The following is a 20,629-nucleotide window of genomic DNA, read 5'->3' as shown; positions in this document are numbered from 1 at the left end:
GCTCAAAGCCCACCCCAGTGATACACCTCCAACAAGTCCACACCTCCTAATCCCACCTATTCAAATATAGGAGCCTATTGGGAGCCATTCTTATTCAAACTACCACAGCCCAAAGCTACTGCCACCACAAACCAGAGTCCAACACTAGTTCAAGGAGTGACTTCATGTCCCACACAGCCACCAACACAGACAAGACACAGGACAGGTAAGAGTGGCCCAGCCATACACTGGAATACCAGGCAGCCCTGAACAAGAGTGAGACTCAGACACACACAGTGTGGAGGGCCTGAAGACCAGCTTCAGTGTGAGACCCAGAAACAAACGGCCACTCATGCTGGCTAATTTTACATCAACCTGACACACGCTAGAGTCACTTAAGAGGAGGGAGCCTCAGCTGAGGTATCGCCTCTGTGAGATCCAGCTGTAAGCGTTTTCTCATTTAGTGATCAATGGGGAGGCCCCGTCCATTGTGGGTGGTGCCATCCCTGGGCTGTTGGTCCTGGGTTCTATAAGAAAGCAGGCTGAGCAAGCCATGGAGAACAAGCCAGTAAGCAGCACCCTCCATGGCCTCTGCGTCAACTCCTGCCTCCAGGTTCCTGTCCTATATGAGTTCCCATCTTGACTTCTTTCAATGATGGACTGTTACCTGGAAGTGTAGACTGAATAAACCCTTTCCTCCCCACGTTGCTTTGGTCGAGGTGTGTCAACACAGCAATAGAAACCCTGACTAAGTCAACACTCAGTGTGGGAATCTGTAACAGGAAATTTCCAAAACGGGCCAATCCACAAATGGGAAGCGGATTTGTGGGTGCTAGAGGCTGGGGAAAGAGGTAACTGCTCATGGGGATAGGGCTTCCTTTTGGGGTGGTGGGCTGGATGTTCTGGAACTCGACAGTGGCGAGGGCAGACCACTGAGCTGTCCACTCTTGCAGTGGGCCTGAGTGGACACTCCTTACAGAGGCACCCATAGGACCTGCCAAGCCCCGCCTGTCCCAAGCACCATCACTAGGCAAGGCCTCACTGTGGAGTCCTTAGTTTCCCTCTGGGGAGCTGGAGGGAAAGCCAGGCTCAGCATGCACTCTTCCGCTCCCTGGCTCCCTGCGGCGTCCCTGTCAACAGCAAGAGGAAAGGCCTCCCCAGTTCCAGTCTGCAGCGGCCTGCCCAGCTCAGTTGCCCTGCACAATCACCTTGCTGGGACGCGTCCCTGAACTAGGAGGTGGCAGTTAACCCAACTGGCAGCAGCATCTCCACTGCCAACAGGAAGCCCAACCTGAACCCCCCAATGTTTACCACAACTCAATGGCCCCATCCTGGCCTTTCTCAGCCCTGTCCCCTTCCTGGGGAGCTCTGGGCCACTGCAGATGCCTCTGTATTAGGCCTGTCCAATTTGCAGAGTGGTGTAGTGGTTGTGTTCAAATTCTGCACAGAGGGTCCTGGATTGTGTTCCTACCCCTCACCTACCCCCCCCACACACACACACCCATATGGCTTCCTTGAGGTGTGAGAGGGTGGCGGGATAGCAGTACCTCACTGCACTTCAAGGGGATCTGAAAAGGACATGCGTAGAACCAACATCCCATGCTGGGCAGGGACTCTGAAGGCCACCACAGAGACATGGTGAGCACTGGACAGTGCAGTTAACATGATTCATACTTCACAAGTAGGCTGGGTGAGGCTTGGTGCTAAGCATGGGCCAGCATGCACAAGGCCCTGGGTTCACCCCAGCCCCAGAAGCACATGCACACACGTGTGTATGCACACATACTACCCCATAAACAGGCTCTTTCAATTTTTAAAATTTTTAAAGATTATATGTGTACATGTTTGTGTGTGTACATGTGAGCAACAGCAGTGCCCTGCACAGTGAGATGAGAGCTGTGTGTGCACGTGCGTACAGGTGCCTGCAGGTTCCGGAATGCTGGACCTCTGGAACTGGAGCTACAGACCGTCGCAGGCCCCTGACGTGGTGCTGGGAACTGAAGCCAGGTCCTCTGGAAGAGCAGCATTGCTATTAACCCCTGGACCATCTCTGCAGCCCCACAGCCACTAGGGTTCTGTTGCTGTTATTTTGTCTTGTTTTTCTTTTTTTTTCAAGATAGGGTCTTACTATGTTTGTTGTTCTGGCTATACTAGAACTCACTCTGTAGCCCAGACTGGCCTCAAACTCAGAGATCCACCTGCTTCTGCCTCCCAAGTGCTGGGATTAAAGGCATGGGCCACCACCCTTGGCTTACATCCAGTCTTCCCAGTGTTTTAAAAGCTGTCTCCCACTGCTGGAGACCCTAGCCCCATCCCTGATCCCAACTTCCTGCTGTAGGTGGATGACGGAAACAGGCCCCACAGCGCCATAGCCCCAAAGAAAGTGTCCCAGAGACCAACATGCACAGGCCAGATGGTCCTGAGCTGCAGGTCCTACCTCAGTGCAAGAGGACCCCAGTCATCGGTGCTAAGAGAAGCCTGAGTCACTGCTGGACAAGTGCACAGACAACTCCACCCACAGTCACTAATGGACAGGTGCACAGACTCCACCCACAGTCACTGATGGACAGGTGCACAGACTCCACCCACAGGCCACTAGGCCTCAGCACTGCCCATCTCGGGACCTATGGACCCACGATCAGGCTGCCATCTGGAGCCTGATCTGCACTTACCTGGAGGTTCCAGGAGGTTCCAGGGGGCTGAGGTGGCCAAATGACCCAGGCTCAAGGAAGCAGTCAGGGTTGCTTTCTGTCAGGCACCTCCAGTGACAACAGTGTCCTGCAAGGAACAGACGGAAGTGAGGACTGACTGACGGAAGTGAGGACTGACTGAAGGGCTGCGGTCTCTGCCTGTCCCGTCCTCCCAGCACAGCCTCCGCCAGGACACTGGCCTGGTCCAGCCCATCCAGCCCTTGTCACTTCTCAACAGCATGCAGGCTGTCCCCAGCTCTGTGCTGGCCCACTGTGAGCTAGTGCAGTGAGAGCCTGGACCAGCCAAGTGACAGGAGAGAAGCTTCTAGAAGCCAGAAGCCACAGACAGCTACTGATTTTCAAGTTTAGTTAAGTGTGATGGCACATGCCTGTCACCCAGCACTCAGGAGGTGGAGGAAAGATGGAGGGACCCGAGACCAGCCTCAGCTACACACCAAGTCTGAGGCCAGCCTGGGCTACTTAACACTTGGCCTTAAAAAGCAGAAAGTGCCTGGCTCCTTCCAAAGTCTCTGGCTTCTAGAGGGAGGTCAGTGGGTCCTTGCCAGTGAGTCGCCTTCTAGTGTACAGGGACTCAAATGCTCAGGGCTTGGTGACAGGAAGAGCCGTTGTGGCACTAGGACCTCATGATGGGAACCTGTGGCTGAGGTCACCAACCTGCAACCTCTGGCCCCCACCCTTGCCCCCTATTGTCCTGGGCTCCAGCTGCCTTCACTCCTGCTCAGGTGTCCAGTCCTGGCTGACATGGCCCGGGTCCCAGGGAAGCTCGCCCTGCACAGTGTGAGGCTGATGATCCCCTCCTCGTACCCACAGCCGTGACACGCCCCACCCCACTGTCACCGTGCATCTTCAGGTCTAGCACCAGCCAGGCCCCTCCTCCTCTGCTCTCTGTAGACTGCCTGGGCCCCTGCATGCTCCTGTCCTGACCCTGGCCAGTGCACAGTCACCGTTTCCCCACCCCCACTCTGTTCCCGGGCCTGTTGGGTACCAAACCGCCAGCACCAGCTCACAACCTTCTCCCTGAAAGAGCAGAGACGCCAACAGAGGGCTAGAGAGGCAGCTCAGGGGGAGGGGCTTGCTGCGCTCCACGCGGACTTGAACGTGAATCCCAGCGCCTAGGTAAAGAGTGGCGCTCAGCTGCCACTGAGGCTGGGGCTGGGGGCGTGGGGACAGGAGCCCTCTGGCCACCAGCCCAGCAGATTATGATGAGTGCCAGGCTGAGACCCCAGGGAAGGCTCTACCCTCCCAGGCTAGTCTGGGGCTCTCTGGACAAGGTGGGAGAGGTCACTCAGGCTGAGCATCCAGACAGGACCAGATGTCAGATGGCTTGGGGTGGCAAAGCTACAAGAATTTAACAAATAAGGGTGGGGGTGACTCCAGGGGCCCTGGGTTCCAGTCCCAGCACCACCAACCCTGGCTAAGGGCATTCAAGAGCGACCAGAGTGGAGGTTCCTGAACAGAACAGACCCACATGGAAGGTCTGTGTGAAGGCTGGTCTAGGGAGGGGGTGGGTTTTGTTGAAGAAAAGGTCCTGCAATCTATGTGGAAAAGAATGAATTCAGACCCTGACCTCACACCACACAAAGTTAATTCTAAATGGGTCCAGACCAAATTTTAAAATCAAACATCAAATTCTTAGAATACAAATATTTATGGCCTTGAAGCAGGTGGCCTTTAGACAAGATGTAAGAGGAAACACGCACTGGGCTCTGAACTCAAAGGCTGCCGTGATGAAAGGAAGAGAGAGTCGGGGAACACCTAACAGCCACAGGTCTAAGAAGATCAGCATCCAGAACATATGAAGAGTCTTCACGGCTCAACCAGAAAACAAGGGGCCAGTATCCCGAATATACAAGGAGCTCACCATTTGTGCTGGCTGGCTGCATGTCACCTTGACACACGCTAGAGTCATCAGAGGAGGGAGCCTCAGCTGAGGAATCGCCTCCGTGAGATCCGGCTGTAAGCGTTTTCTCAATTAGTGATAAATGGGGAAGCTCCAGCCCACTGTGGGTGGTGCCATCCCTGGGCTGCTGGTCCTGGGTTCTATAAGAAAGCAGGCTGAGCAAGCCATGGGGAGCAAGCCAGTAAACAGCACCCTCCATGGCCTCTGCCTCAGCTCCTGCCTCCAGGTTCCTGCCCCGTGTGAGTTCCTGTCCTGACTCCCTTTAACTATAGACTGCCACCTGGAAGTGTAAGCTGAATAAACCCTTTCCTCCCCAAGTTGTTTTAGTCATGAGGTTCATCACAGCAATAGTGACTAAGACACCATTCAACAACAAGAAGACAAGGGGCCAGCATCCAGAACACAGAAAGGGTCCTTGCCACTCAACCAAAGACAAGCCATGAAAAGTCAGGTGAGGGTCTGAGCACTTTCTCAGGGATATGTGTGGCCAACAAAGGCAGCTGCTTGGCATCACAGCAACGGAACAATCACACCAGAGATGGAGGAGCTTACTCTCGAGCTGGCATTGGGCACAGACTCTGCGGTGATTCTGAGAGGGACATGGGGTAGGGGAAGGACTGAGAAACGAGCAGTGGCCACTACTCAGCTGGATCACAGCTCTTGCACAGTGCTGTTCTCCCAGCAAAACGTGCGTCATCTTCACTGGATCAGCGGGGCTCATGGACCCCACTCACAGAGGAGTGTGGGGAGGGTCATGGGAGCAGCACCTGAGTATCCAGCTGCTCCTTGAGCCATCTGAGGTGACTCTGCCCTAACTGCACATGGTCTCAGAGAGGGTAAGGGCAGGGGGCTCCATCATCCATTAAGGGTGCAGACTTTCCAATATGGCGGCTTTAAGGGCACCCACACCACTGCCCATAACCCCTTCCCCTCCCCCTATGCTCCTTAAGTGAGCCCAATAGTCGTTGGAGAGATGGCTTAGTGGTTAAGAGAACAGCTGCTCTGGCAGAGCATCCCAGCGCCCCAACAGTGGCTCACAACCATCTGTAACTCCAGTTCCTGGGGATCTGATGCCCTCTTCCGGCCTCCAGGGGCCCCAGGAACATACATATACACAGAACACAGACATACATGCAGGCAAAACACCCATATGTAGGTAATACACATGGTAATACAATTTTAAAAACAATAAAATAAAAATTAAAAAGTAAGCCCAATAAAGCCATTAGTTCCCCAGACTGGGCGTCCGGTTCGTCACTTGGCCTAACTGTGAGGGGCAGACATTGTCTAGCACCCTCCCCCCCCCCCCCCCGAGAGAAACCCCCCAGCAGGTCTGTAGCTGTGACTCCATCCATTAGGGTACTCACATCTGCCCCGCCCAGGCTGCACACCAGAGAGACCAAGGGGCCAAACAAAGCCACCCCCTCAGCAGGCAGCAGCCGGTCAGGACAGGAGTCCAGGAGCCCCACCTCCCTGACTCCAAACTCCTCCCTAGCTGAAGTCACCAAGATGCAACCCAGGCAGGATGGACTGCCACGGAGAGAGGTTCCCTTGGTGGCTAGAGCCAGGCTCTGCACCGCACAGTGAGCTTTGGGGACACGAGGAGATGTGTCTGTCCTCAGTATCCTTGGGATGTCACTAGAGTCAGGTCACAGTCCTCTCCGTGAGCCTTGGCTGAAGTGATACACAAATGCCAGGCAAAGAGCTCAAGGGGACGATGCTAGGAACTCCTCGGCAGCCTTCCTTCAGGACGGGTCAACAGAGCTGACCAGGGACAGGCCACACAGGCTTGCCCATGGCCCCCGCTGTGATGGGAAAGAAGCCAGGCACCCGGCACCTGCCCCCAAGGCAGCAGGGGTGGGAGGGCGGGAGTTATGGTGAGGACACAGAGGCTGGCCCAGGGCACGGTGGGGATGTTGTCCACAAGGGGGACGAGGCACGGCTCGCCCACAGTGCCAGGAAGACAGAAGGCTGCACCCGCACCCTGTCCCAGGCAGCAGGGCCCCCGGCCACACCATTCCAACCCGTCGTCACTGGAGACCCGGGGCAGAGGCAGGGCCTGGCAGGTGGGCAGTGAGGAGGTCCAGGGCTTGAAGCCAAGGAAGGGTGGATGTGAGGCCAGAGCATCAGACAACAGGGTGGCTGCAGATGGCAGGAACAGCCAGGCCACTGGCTTCTGCCAAAGATAAGGGCCTGGCACAGGGTGATGCCCAGGAGAACTCAAGAGCACAAATCCAAGGCCCTGTGTCCCCAACAGCACACCGACCACCTTCCAGAAGGACACAAGCCATCCATCCATCCACAGCCCTACCCCCTTGAATTCTGATGTTACTGTTGTGGTCTAACCCATAATAATCACCTACCACATGGGCACAATAGGAAATGCACAAGCCACAGAAGGGTCACACAGAGGCCTGAGGAGACAGGCAACAAGGCACATCATGGGGACAGACATCTTAGTGGAAGTGAATGAAGGGTAAGCTACTGTGAGTGCAAACGGGCATGTTTTAAATTATTTTCATTTCTTTCTCTCATATGTGAGTGTACATGCCATGCCACAGATGTGGAGGTTCCTGCCATCACGTGGCCAGGCTTGGCAGCAAGCACCTGACCCCCTAAGCCCTCCTGCCAACCCCAAACTGCCTTTTAAGTCGATCGTACTGGTCCCCAAAATTGCTACAGCAACAGAAGATGCAGAAGCAGACTGGAGTGTAGCTCGGGACGATGCATGCCTGTCATCCCAGTCATCAAGGGCTGAGGCAGGGGCTTTATGAGTTTGAGGCCAGCCTGAGCTACACAACCAGACCCTGTCTCAAAAAACAGCAAAAATCAAATTTTAAAGTTTTTAAAACTGTCAGGCATGGCACACACCTTTAGTCCCAGCACTCAGGAGACAGAGGCAGGCGGGTCTCTGTGAGTTCAAGGCCAGCCTGGGCCAGGCCAGGGCTATACAGTAAGACCCTGTCTTTAAAAAAGATAGGAAGGGATAGGAAGGGAGGGAGGGGGAAGGAAGAGATGAAGGGAGGGAGGGAGGGAGGGAGGGAGGGGGAAGGGAAGGAGGGAGGGAGGGAGGGAGGGGGAGGGAGGAAAGGAGGGAGGAAAGGAGGGAGGGAGGGGGAGGGGGGAGGGAGGGGGAAGAGGGAGGGAGGGAGGGAGGGGGAGGGAGGAAAGGAGGGAGGGAGGGAGGGGGAGGGAGGAAAGGAGGGAGGGAGGGAGGAGGAGGGAGGGAGGAAAGGAGGGAGGGAGGGAGGGAGGGGGAGGGAGGGATAAAGGGAGGGAGGGAGGGAGGGAGGGAGGGAGGGAGGACATAAAGTAAATGAAGGCGGGAGGGCTGGGAGGCGGCTCAGTGGCTAAGCACACTGGCTGCTCTCCCAGATGTGCCTTGTCCCCAGCACCTGTTTCAGATGTCTCTCAATCACCTGTAGCCCAGGTCTAGGGGACCCGACACACTCTCTGGTCTCCACAGGCACTGTACTCACACACACACAATTTAATTAAATACTAAAATGTAAAAAGTATAAAGTAAGTAAATCAATAAAGTTGGCTGTGAGACAGTCCATCAGGTGAAGGCACTTGCAGCCAAGCCGGGCACCCTGCATGGTGGGAGGGAGGCCGACTCCTTCCTGCGAGCTGTGCCTGAGCTCCCACACACTGAGGAGGGCCACCCCCCCCCCCCGTACACTCAGAGGGTAGGTAAGTAAAGAAATAAACCAATGCAATTTTTAAGAACTAAATAAAAGTTGAAGAAAGGTCAAAACTCCCCTAGAAAATGAGTGAACGGCAAAAGCCAACTTCTTCAGGAACGACAGGAAGGTGGCCTTACTCTGACAAGGTGGCTGGCCTTGCTCAGGAGGTTGACACCAACCAAGAGGTCCCCGCAGTCCAGACTGCAGGCACTGTGAATGAGAACAGCGCATCCTGGTGGCGAGGGGGGGGAATGGCATGTGGATGGGGGCCCCAGGACCCCAGGAGGCCTTTGTAGCAGGCAGGGTTCTCCTCGGCATGAGGGGCGAGCTCTAGCTGTGCTTGACAGGGTGGCGCTGCAGACCCTGGGGACCCAGGCTGGGCAGAGAACGCTGGCGGCACTGCACACCTGTGGGCTCCACCCCCACGTGCTGACAGCAGGGCGGGAAGTTCAGGAGCCTGAGCCTCTGAGCGGGGGCGGTGGGCGGGGCAGTGACACTGGTAGCATGCCCCTTCCCAACAGACCCAACACTGACCCTCGCTCACCTTCCACATTCCCAAGACATCCCCAGCAAGGAGAAACTGAAGGCAGAGGTGGCCCTGCTCAGACAGGAGAAAAACCAAAGAAATGACGTTTTTTCGAGGAAACAGCATGGCCAAGTTAGGGACATGACCACAGAACTTGCACAGAAGCCTGAACTGTGTGCCCCAGGACAGACAAACATGGAAGATGCCACTCCTCGGGGGCTCTCAGTGCACAGGGTGGACCCCACTATCAGCAGAGGAAGCTGAGGACCGACGCTCAGCTCCTTCCGCACCTACACTACAAGGACACAGTGGCATCTCTCCTGCCACACCTGGGGCCCAACCTCAGGAAACCCACACAGGCTCAAGGGACTGTTCCCAGTAAAAAGGAATAACAGGACATGGGCCACTTGGAGCCTGGATTCTCTTTCTACTGACAGGCCACCAGAGTCAAGATGGGGCCTGTCAGTATCATAAGGAACAGATCTGACAACCTGGTCAGGAGTCCCAGCCTGGAGGGAACACGCACTTAATATTAGAGATACAGAAGACTCTGCCCACAGTTGCCTGAGACGGCTCAGGCAAAACAGAGAGGAGAGCCAGACATCTGCAGAGGGCCCCAATGTGAGAGCCTCAGGAAAGACACCCAAGAGTCCTTCCCGAACCCTTTGCTAGTGCTGGCTCAGGGTGGCCCACAGGTGCCTGGACCGCAGAGCTGTGGGGAGGCACAAGCAGGTCTTGCTTGCGGCGGGCAGGCCAGCCTGGCAGGTAAGCTTCCGGTTCATGAGGCCTTATCTTAGAGACTGAGGCAGAGAACATGCATGGGAACACACATCTGCACACTGACCCCACCACGAACACACATGAGCGAGCACACACACTCACAGTCACACACACTCACTCAGGCTAATAATCAGTGTAATCAAATAACACCAATCAGGCCAGGGTGACTTGCCTAGGACAAACATAAGAATGGCCAGACAGCTGGGTGGTAATGGCCTTTAATTCCTTTAATTCCAGCACTTGGGAGGCAAAGGCAGGAGAATCTCTGTGAGTTCGAGACCAGACTGGGCCCAGACTGGGCTACAGAATGAGTTCCAGGGCAGCCACAGCTGTTATACAGAGAAACCCTGTCTTGGAAAAAAAAAAAAAAATGACCAGTGCCCACCCGAAGCCCCAGGACCTCCTGCAGTGGACTCCGTCCACAGGCACAGTACATAAACACACACAACATAAATACGCTAAAAGTTACAAACAAAACAAAAACAAAAACCAATAAAATGAAAACTAAGTCAATGCTGGAGTATGGACAGGGGTATGGACACGGCTGCTTAGCCCCTGGAACCCCACAGCCTTGCGAGAAGCCAGGGCCTGCCAGTACCACCAGCTCAGAGGGAGGGAGCAGATGGGTGAGAACCACCTGTCTGTCCCTTGCCAGCACCCCAGCACCCAGCACTGCAGATGAGAGGACCCCACAAGCAGCACCGCCTCCTGCATACACCGCAGGCCTCTGGGTGCATCCTCAGCTACTGAGTGCCAGCCTTGGCCAGCGTCTGTTTAACCTGAGCAAGCCCTGCACTAGGTACCATAACCAGTGTCTGTGGGACCAAAGATGAAGCTGGATGCCCTGCCATCCCTGGGCTCACTGAGCCCAGTGGCCTAGGACAGGTCCCTTCACCTGCGACTACCTCAGAGCTACTGCTCAGGGCAGGGCAGCTAACAAGGCCAGTCAGGGGAGTCTGCTCCACACACACATGCACACCGGCACGTACAAAGATGCATGGACATGGACGGACACACACATGCGCACACTCACAGATGCTGCCTGCCCGGCACCACAGCCATCTGAAGAGCACCATGACTATACTGTCCTAGTTGCTGAAGGAGACACAGGGCAGGACATGGCTTGCCCAAGGCCACCCAGAAGTAGGGGGGATGGGGGGCACAGGAGACGACAGGACATGGGTGGAAATTCTGAGAACCAAAGTCCCAGCCCTCAGAGGAGCAGGGAGGAGGCAGTGCCACCCGTCACCTCCCTGAAGAGGTCATGGAGTTGGAGGAGGATGCATTCCGTGATGCGCTGTAAACCTTCCCAACAGCTCAGGAAAATGAAGGTGAGAGCCAGGGGAAGTGATGCAGGACACCAAAGGGACACAGCGAAGGTCGGACGCTGTGCAGTCAGACATCAGTGACTGCCATTTGGACCAGGAAATGCTGATGCCCAGGGACTCCCCTCCCCTCGCCCACAGAGCTCTCAAGCGCACCCCCCACCCACCCCGTCCTGAGGCATGATGCAAAGTCTCCACAGCCACAGAAAAGGGCCGGGCTCACCAGCACTGCCGAGGGCTCTTCTGCCATCACAGGGTCATCCCGACACTCCCCGAGGCTGGCATGGCCTGTGAGCCTTGGGCACGCCAGCTCCTTCAATGGCAGCACCACCCCAGGCTTGTACATGTGTGGTCTGTCTGTCCTGGGAGTCTCTGCCCACATCACCTGCAGGACACCTGGTGCAGGGGCCGTGACCAGGAGGCCTCCATCCAGCGCTCCCTGGTGCCTGCCCCGTTCACACCCCCACCCTGTGCTAACGTCCCAGCACCTGGCCTGGCACATGACGACTCAGCTCAGCAAACAAACTCTGCAGCTAAGTCTTTATAGATTATACATTTTTACTTTTTTTAAATAATTATTTTAAAATTTAACTTTATTTTGTGTGCATTGGTGTGAGGGTGTCAAATCCCCTGGAACTGGAGTTACAGAAAGTTGTAAGCTGCCATGTGGTTGCTGGGAATTGAACCTGGGTCCTCTGGAAGAGCGGCCCCTGAGCCATCTCTCCAGCCCTTTTTTTTTTTTTTTTTTTTTTTTGAGACAGGGTTTCTCTGTGTAGCCCTAGCTACCCTGAAACTTGCTCTGTAGCCCAGGCTGGCCTCAAACTCACAGAGATCCGCCTGCCTCTGCCTCCCAAGTGCTGGGATCAAAGGCGTGCGCCACCACCGCCCAGCTACAATTTCTTTTTAGTATTTATTTTGGAGGAAGTGGAGGACAACCGGCAGAGACTGGTTTTCTCCTTGCACCCTGTGGACCCTGGCAACAGAACTTGGGTGTCAGGCTTCCCAGCAAACCCTCTGCCCACCGAGCCACGTCAGTGGGGCCCTGCAGTTGGTTCCACACCACACTTTCTGGGTGTAAGGGAACAAGCCTTGGGCCTGGTGTGCTGGGGCTGGCACTCACCCCTGATCCTTGCCCTCATGCCTCTAGGCAGCTGGTGACAGCCAGATGACTGCAGCCATGCTCAGGTCACAGGTACAGCAGGTGGAGACAGGAACGCTCAGCGTCACAGTCCGTGAGTGTGAGGCCTCCTGCTCTCTCCCCCATGGTGGAGAGGTGGCTCAGGGGTTAGAGCACCAGCTACTCTTGCAAAGGACCCGGTTCAGTTTCCAGAACCCCCAAGACAGCTCACAGTTGTCTGTAATTCCAGCTCTGACACCCTCTTCTGGCCTCAGCAGGCCCTGCACAGATACACACACAGGCAAAACATCCATATACATGAAATAAGTAAAAATTGTTACAAAGCAACATGGAGGAAGACACCCATGGCTCACTGCTGCCCTGGCTGCCGGAGGCTCGCACTGAGGCCAGGCTCATCTGCTCTGCTTTCACCTTCTGCTGTGGCTCAGAAATGTGAAGGCCAGCAAGAGGACTCAGCAGGTAAAGGTGCTTGCTGCCAAGCCCGACCCCCAGACCTCCACATGTGTACCCTGCCCCCCACAATAAATATTATTAAAAAAATTAAATCCAAAGCTAACCGTTTCCTAAAGCACCTCAGGCTAGGGCAGTTAACTCTGATGGTGACGCCCTGCATGTGTGAGGGCCAGAGCTTGCTAGGTCCACAGTGGGGTCATGTTAGTGGAAGGTGATCCCCAAACACCAGATCTGGACACAACAGGGTCACTATCATGCAGCTGTCAGACCTCCCAGGTCTGTGTCTAACCACTGAGCCATCCTCCAGCATGGGGGAGGGAGCAGAAGGCCTCACACTGCCTGTGACACTGAGCACTCCTGAGGGAAACCCACTGCCCATCCCATGGGGCCCTGGTGCTAGGGGGCCCCAGAAACCGAGACACCCCACAGTCTAATACCACACCTCCTCCTGGGCTGCCTCTCAGGGTCTCCAAGGCCACGACCCTAGCACCCCTTCCTCCTTCCTCTGCCCATCGTCAACCCGGATAGACAGCTATGGCCCCAAGGTGCACCTCTAAGAAACTACGACCATCCCCCTGGCCAGCTGTCTCTGGCCTGGTCACCCACAGTGCCAGGACAACCTGTGCACATCGGGCTCTGGTCACTGGCTGCCACCGCTCTTGCCCTAGGCACACTCTGCCCAACTACACAGAGGGAACAGGAACAGCACGCCACCCGGCTGCCGGCACTCCAGGCCATGCCAACCAGCTGCAGCCAGTCATCTGGTGCAGAGCCACAGGGACAGGCAGAATCACAACACCGAACACGAAGGTTCCCTGTGCCAAGTCAGGCCACTGTGTCTCTGACTTGGGATGCTGTGGCTCCCAGCTACAGTCTGAAAGCACTGCAGTGGACCCCTTTAGGTCCCCAAGGTACCAGTGACCCCTAGGGGGGGTCCTAAATTCCTGGGGCTCTGCTCCTACAGAGGCCATGGTTCCCTGTCCCCTGCCCACACCTTCTCTGAGGTGGTAGCACACATGGAACCCCTTACGGCTGACCCTCTCTAACTGAAGAGTGTAAACAAAAAAAAATCTCATGGAGGGGACACAGGAATTTAGGGGAGCTGCTGAGACCCACTGGGCTCCCCAGTCCTGGCTGCCCCTTCTCTTTCACCATGCCCAGGGGTCCCTGGCACATCCCCCACCCAGGGAGGCTTCTGCAGCTCTGTGGTCAAGGTGACCCCAGGGACCCACCACCTTGCAGCCTCTCTCTCCTGCAAGGAATCTCCTGGCTCCACATCCCATCCCCTAGGACAGGGCCAGCCTCGGCCGCGAAGGGGCCCAGTGCCTGGAGCTACCCGGAAAGGCACTGAGGCTGGAGTCTGCCCTGGAGTCCCACCTGCAGCAATCATACCCAGCGGCCCCTCGGGCAGGCCCACAGGGCAGGCTGCAGGCTGCTGGGCTCCCTTCTGTCCCTGAGCAGTGACCACAGCCTGCTTTACACACTCCCTCTTTGTCCGCTTTCCAAGGACGACCAGCCTGGCACTCCAGCCTGGGCCAGGACAGCCAGGATAAAGCACCTCAAGCATGAGGACCTGAGTTTGAATTCCCAGAAATCCTAACAGCCGGGCACGTCGAGCAGGCCTGCAATCCCAGGACTGTGCAGGGGGAGGCAGGAGGATCTCCAGGGCAAAAGCTCTAGGATCTCTAGGACCTCAGTGGGTCAAGTGCTTGCTGTACAAGTATGTTGGGCTGAGTTCAAATACCCAGAAAGCAAGGAGCAGCTTCGAGGCGGAGACAAGAGCTAGAGGGCTAGCTGCCCTGGTGTGTGCACTGGGAGACAGTGGAAGCAAAGATCCACACCTAAGGCTGTCCTGACACACGTGCGCACACACAGATTAAAAAAAAAAAGACCACAGGGCCCACAGCGCACGGATGGCGTGGCAGGGCCTTGTCGCCCAAACTGTGCAGGCTGACACTATTGGGGGGAGGGGGGGGCAGGCTGAGACCAGGGGACATGGCCAGACAGGATCACGGCAGGCACCCAGGGCAGTGGCCCTCACCCAGAGCTGCGGCGGAAGCCACCTCTGGGGTGATGGTGTTCTCCCACGGCCACCAACACTGACTCAGAGAGGCAGGGGTGCTTATGACCTGTCACCCAGGGGAGCGGGGTTCCACGAGGCCCAAGGCTAAGTATATGCCGGCTCCTGTGCTGCTCACACCACAGGAATTGTCGTCACCCCAAGTGAGGAAGGCAACACACCACACTAGGAAGCTGTGCCCTCGATGTCACTGGCTGGGGCTGGAGGAACCCAGGACCTCGTGTGTGCGCGAGGTGAGCACTCGCCACCGAGCTCCACCCCCACCCAGCCTTGTTTCTTTAACGGCTGTGGTTTTTAGGGTGTGCGCGCACGTGTACGTGTACGTGTACGTGTACGTGTGTGTGTGTGTGTGTGTGTGTGTGTGTGTGTGTGCACGGTGGAGGCCAGAGGTCAACATTGGTGTCCTCCATCCCCCTCAACCTTCACCATCTGACCCAGGCTGGCTGCCCTGGGCCCCTCGTGTCTCCAGCCACCAGTGGAGGCCGGGCTGCAGGCATGCCTGGCGATGGCTGCCTTGTAGGTGGGTGCCGACATCTGAACTTGGGCTGTGCTCGCACAGCAGCGGCTGCCATCCTTTTCCCAGCCATCGTTTTGTGGCTGTGTTTCGAGACAGGGTCTATGCATCCCAGGCTAGCCTGGAACTCTCCATTCTCCTGCCTCCATCCAGAGTGCTGCGATCCACACCCAGTTGGAACCCAGTGCTAAGCACATGCTAGGCATGCATTCTGCTCACCCAGCGCTGCCCTGGCCCCGAAGCTTTGTTTTTTAGTAGACTTCACTTCTCTGGAGTGGCTTTGGGTGTCGATGGCTCGTGCTCTCCTGTCCCCACTGGGACAGGCGCAGCAGCGGGAGAATGAGAGCCGAGAGAAGGGTCCTAGACCAGACCGTACCCAGTGGGGACAGAAAACCAACTCATCTGAGACTTCTTTAAAAACTAATTCACTGCTGCAAAGTTGTTCTCGTGGTGCTGGGGTGGAGTCAGGTCCTCATGCCTCACCATTAGGACCCACTAGACACTAAGGCTTAGCAAGTCACTGGGTCTCTGTCACCCTCTCTGAAGCAGGCAGCGCAGGAACACCCCATGAATTCAGGGACATCATTGTGGATGAGAAGGCTAAGGTTAAAGAAATGAGTCAACCAAAGTCGATCAGCGGCAAGTTGACCAAAGCCACAGGATGGGGTACAGCAAAGGGAGGGTGCTAGTGCCGCCTCTACAGAACCAAGGCAGCCAGAGAGGGACCTGCACAGGGTGGGCGTGGGGGTGCCAAGGCTGGTCGCAGGAAAATCCCATCTGTGCAGTCACAGCCTGGACTAGAGACTGGACCAGTGGGCAGTGGAGCAAACAGATCCACTAAGCAATGGGGGTGGGCAGGTGGAGGGTGGGCTATCTGGGACAGAGAGGAAGGAGGATCTACAGGACTGAAGGCCAAGCCCCAGGTCTCATGTGGAGGGACTTAGATGAGGTCCTGGCCAGGGGGAGGAGGACCAGCCGCACACTAAGCACTCTGAATGCCTACCCTAAGTGTGACCTGGCCACAGTGGACTGACTGAGCCAGTGGGGACAGTGGGGCAGAGCAGAAAGCTTCCAAGATCCTGGCTCCTTGCGCTTGACCCTCACGGCCACCTGAGGGCAGGAGCATGCTGGGCACCCACTCTGCAGATGGAGAAGGAGCCAGGACGCTGGACAAAGCAAGAAATGCAACTACCTGCCTGTAGGAAGGACCTCAACCCAGACCTCTGGGACTCCACCATGGCCTGAACTCCAAGCATGGCGGACGGAGCCCGGCAGCCCACCCCCAGGCCCCGCAGTGACAGGTCTCTCCAGAGGCTGGCCATCTGCTGCAGTCTGCTTCCCGCCCCCTGCTCCCAGGAGGCTTGTGAGGACGAGTGGCCCTGACCTTGGTTCTGGAGCAAGTGACAAGCCTAAGGCCACCAGGCCTAAACCCTGCACTCCAACTCGAGACCCCTAGACCACCATCAGGAGTGCCTCTCGCCCCACACCTCTGCCCTGAGCTCACCACTTGTGGCCTCACTGTCTGTGGGTGCTGGGCTGGCCCAAGCAGCCTCCTCCCAGCACTCCCAAAGAGCCCCGGGCCCCTGGAGTGAGGCTTTGCACAACCTGCCAACTGATGGGCCAGGTGACTCCCCACAGGTGTCAGGTGGCACAGTGACAGATGGCTACCCCGCGCTGGGGCTCCCCTAACAACACGGAAAGGGACAGGCAGAACACGGGGGCCAGAGGCCAGCAGAGGAGGGGAGCAAGGACCAGAAAGAAGTCTAGGTCAGAGCTGGGTGGGCTGGGAGAACCAAGGGCCCCTGGGACAGGGAAGGAGGAGACAGGCTATGGGTGGGGGACAGCTATCCAGAGGACAGTGACTGGGTCTCTGCAGACCCCTCTGTGTAGTCAGCAGCCATCATCCTGGGAGGAAGGAATTAGAAAAGCACTTGTCACTCAGACCTGTACATTCCCGGGTCCGAGCACACACACTCACAGGTGCACCTGACCACACTCACAGGCACACAGCCCCTGGCACAGGAACACTTCTACTCCAAACACCAAAACACACTATGGCAATCCGGGCAACCCAATCTCTTGCCTCGGACTTCGTGTCCTCCCAGGGAGAGCATGGAAACTCTCCCAGTGTCTTCCAAAGGGACCCTGGGAGTCTCTACAGGGCACCCACAAGATTTGGGGAAAGAAAGGGGAAGATGACAGCAGGCTGCTGGCGCAGGGTGGGAAGCAAAGTGCTGGCCCTGTCTGGAGACACGCCCTCCTGGTGGCTCTGGAGGCAGCAATTACTGGAGAACTAAAGAGAGTGATTAGCCTTTCCTGGTGTGTCTCTGTGTGTGGGGGGAGCCTCTGAAGACCCACGTAATGAGCCCATTTTGAGGCAAGAGCTGTTTGGGGACGGTGCAGCTCCAGCCCGGGGACTGTCAGATACACAACTACTGGGCCACAGAGACGTCCCCGGGCCCCGAACCTTCTGCAGCCAAGATCCTCGGAGCCTAAGAAGGTGCAGGCAGCAGGCAGCAGGCTGAGCGAACCCCACTTGCACACAAGCAAAGATACACTCTTTGCTTTTTGAAACATGTTACAGGATCCACCCTCTCGCTAGTTGAAAAAACTAACCAGCAACTCGGACAAGCCACTTCCCCAGGTGTTACTGAATTATTAAAGCAATGCCATCCTTTCCCCTCCCCCAGTCAGACAGATGGGACAAGGGGAAGCCCAGGAGTGGCAATGCCCAAACCGCACCGTTGACACCATCAAATCTGCAAACCAGGACCCAGGCGGACCAGAATCCCTAATACTCACACCTGGTTCACCGCAGCCCCCCCAGACTCCCCCGACCCAGAAGCCTCTAGCACACGACGGTAGGAAAGCCATGCCCAGCTGTCCCCGGCTCTGCTGGCTGCTGGCTTCCCAGGAAGGAGGAACGGGCTGTCTGCCGGGGACGCCCTGGACGGGTGTGCACGCAGGCAAAGGCACAATTCATGGCTTACAGAGAGAAGCGGCTGGAAGGCAGCGGGACCTGGGGACGGATGCGAGGTGGGAAGACTGCCATCGCAACGGCAGATACGTGGACTATTTATTTTAACTTTTAAAAACAGGCAGATTACATGGTGATTTAGGGATTCTGGGACAAGAGGGGTCAAGTTTGGAAGGCATGATGGATGGGGTGCTTGGAGGGGACAGCATCGGTGTCCCCTAAAGGGAATCAAAATGCAAGCGGGGGGGAGCAAGGGCTTGGAGTGGGTTTTTTATTTTTAAGGATTTGGGAGTGCTGAAGGGATGGCTGGACCGGGCCACCCACGCTGTCATCTTTTGTGCCCTGGAAAGGGGACGCGGCGCCCCGCCCCCGCCCCGCCTTTGTCCGGCCCCATCGTCCCCCCCAAAAAACACACCCTCCTTTCCCAGGCACACAATCGTTTTGTCGCTCAACAAACAGCAGCTTCTGCCGAGCGGACAAAAGCCCGGCGTACCCCACCGCCCTGCGGAGCCGAGTAGGCCGCAGCCGAAGCCTCGGCCTAGAGTATGCGCGGTGGCCGCGAGGCGCGGCGCGGGGGCAGGCATGGCGGCTGCGCGGCCCCCGGAGGGGCCTGGGAGCTGCGGAGCGCCGCGGCCGATCGCACACTCACCTGGCGCGGCGCGCGCGGCCCCGAGTGTGGACAGCGGGCTGAGCGGCGCGTGCTCGGCCGCCTGGCGTCGCCCCCGCCGGGCCTCGCTCGCTCGTTCGGGCCGCTCGGCTCCTGACTTGGCCCCGTTCGCTCGCAGGTTCGATCGTTCGCTCGCTCGCGGCCGAGCCCTCAGCAAGCGCCTCGGGCGGGGAGGCGAAGCTCCAGGGGGCGGGGTGACGGCTCCTCCTCGGCCGCCATTGGGCAGCCAGCCCACGCCCGCACGCTGATTGGTGGTGGCTGACAGCTCCGCCCCTCCCCTCATCAACACCGCGCGGCCCCGCCCTCCGCGACCTGGGGCGGGCACAGGCTCACGACCTCTTTCCTTCATTGGTCCGACTATGAGGACGCTTCGGCACCCACTCACGTGCCCGGTGACCGGCTCGACTCTCAGTGGGTGCTGAGCACGCCCGTCTAAAGGGACGCAGCCAATCGGCAGTGGTCAGGTCTGGGATACCCCGGAGCTCAGGCAGATTGACATGCTCGTTCTCAGGGACCCCGCTGCGAGCAACACGGATTGGTGTTTGGTACCGGCCTCTGGGCGCTGATTGGTTGGGACTAAACGTCAATCACTGTCTTGGCTGCTCCGGACTCCGCCCTGTTATCAGGCGGCTGTTGAGTACGTGATACCCTGCACAACATCGGCACCGGGTCCGAGACGCCGGGAGACAGTAGTTCGAGACCCGGTGGATCAAGATCCGGAGTCGAGATTTGACCACAGCTTTGCAAGGGGCCAAAATGGGATACAGAGGGTCCCCAAAGCACCGTTCCCTTTAACGTGAGTGAGATCAGCCGGGGCCGTGCCTCTGGGGAAGTCACCTAACTGGGCTTCTGTTTCCTCCCATGAAATGATAGCGGTGCCCGCGTAAAATTTCGCAATAATTCAATGAGAGGTTCTTTTCTCTACTTCTGTTTTCCTCCGTTCTGCTCTCTCCAGCTCAGTATGTTCCAAATTGGACAGCTGGCCACCCAGACTCCAGCTACAGCTGTGGCTCTGTGGAGTGTTTATTATCACCATCCCCATCAATATGTATTTATAGTTTAAATTTTTATTATTCTGTGTATGTGCTCTATAGTCAGAGGGCCACTTGGGAGTTGACTCTCCTGCCATCTGGGTGCCAGGATCAAACTCAGTTTGTCAGGCTTGGTTGCAAGCCCTTTACCCACCGAGGCTGCTTACGGGTCCACCATCATTTTTTTTTTTTATGTACTTGAGCAAGCAAGGGTGAAGGTGTGCCCATTTTATGGGACAGGACTGTAAGTCCTTCCATTTTAACATCTAATATCTGGAAAATACCCTCCTTAGAGCAAGGTGTTTGCTCTGCCCCTCCCCACTCACTAACTCCCAAGGTTTATTCCATAAATTATTCCAAGCTGGATGGCTCTTGAATTCTTTTCCTTGCTCTTCATTGTGGGATAATTGTAAGGGAAAAAGCCATTACCATGTCTGCCACCACCCTGAGCTTTGTAGAGTTGGAGGCAGCCTGTCTCTTCAGCTAAGCAGTGGTGGCACACTCCTTTAATCCCAGCACTGGGATGCAGAGGCAGGTGGATCTGAGTCGAAAGAGCGAGTTCCAGGACAGCCACAGATACACAATGAGATTTACTGGAAAAACCAACCAACCTGTATCAACAGGCAGGTGAGACAGCTCAGTAAGCTGAGCTGGCCAGAGCACCTGTCTGATCCCAGGCCCCCCACATGGTGAAGGAAGTCCTTTGTTCTGGCTTCCACAGATGGCACATGTGTGCCTGCACAGGCACACACAGAGGAAGAGAACCACATATGGTCATCGCCACCATGTTTTCAAGGGCACGCGACCTCTGTGAAGTAGTGGTTTGTTTTGGGTTAGGAGTGGATTTTTACTAAATCCGCTC

General features: G+C 56.7%; 1 protein-coding gene across 4 annotated transcripts in view; it reads right to left on the bottom strand.

Annotated features, from left to right (window-relative positions):
- Kdm4b (lysine demethylase 4B) overlaps positions 1 to 18,858 on the bottom strand; it is an 89,690-nt gene extending 70,832 nt beyond the window's left edge. For all 4 annotated transcript variants that reach the window (XM_076558671.1, XM_076558672.1, XM_076558673.1 and 1 more), the window contains exons 1-2: positions 18,719 to 18,858; positions 2,652 to 2,757 (exon numbers count right to left, since the gene is read on the bottom strand). The gene's annotated coding sequence lies outside the window, so the exon portion shown is untranslated. The remainder of the gene's footprint in view (positions 1 to 2,651; positions 2,758 to 18,718) is intronic.
- Positions 18,859 to 20,629: the final 1,771 nt, after the last annotated feature.

Source organism: Peromyscus maniculatus, chromosome 22 (genome assembly GCF_049852395.1).
Source record: "Peromyscus maniculatus bairdii isolate BWxNUB_F1_BW_parent chromosome 22, HU_Pman_BW_mat_3.1, whole genome shotgun sequence".
In the NCBI taxonomy this organism is placed as follows: Eukaryota; Metazoa; Chordata; class Mammalia; order Rodentia; family Cricetidae; genus Peromyscus; species Peromyscus maniculatus.
Note: the sequence above shows the minus strand (reverse complement) of the source record. Positions and strands in the feature narration are given on the sequence as shown.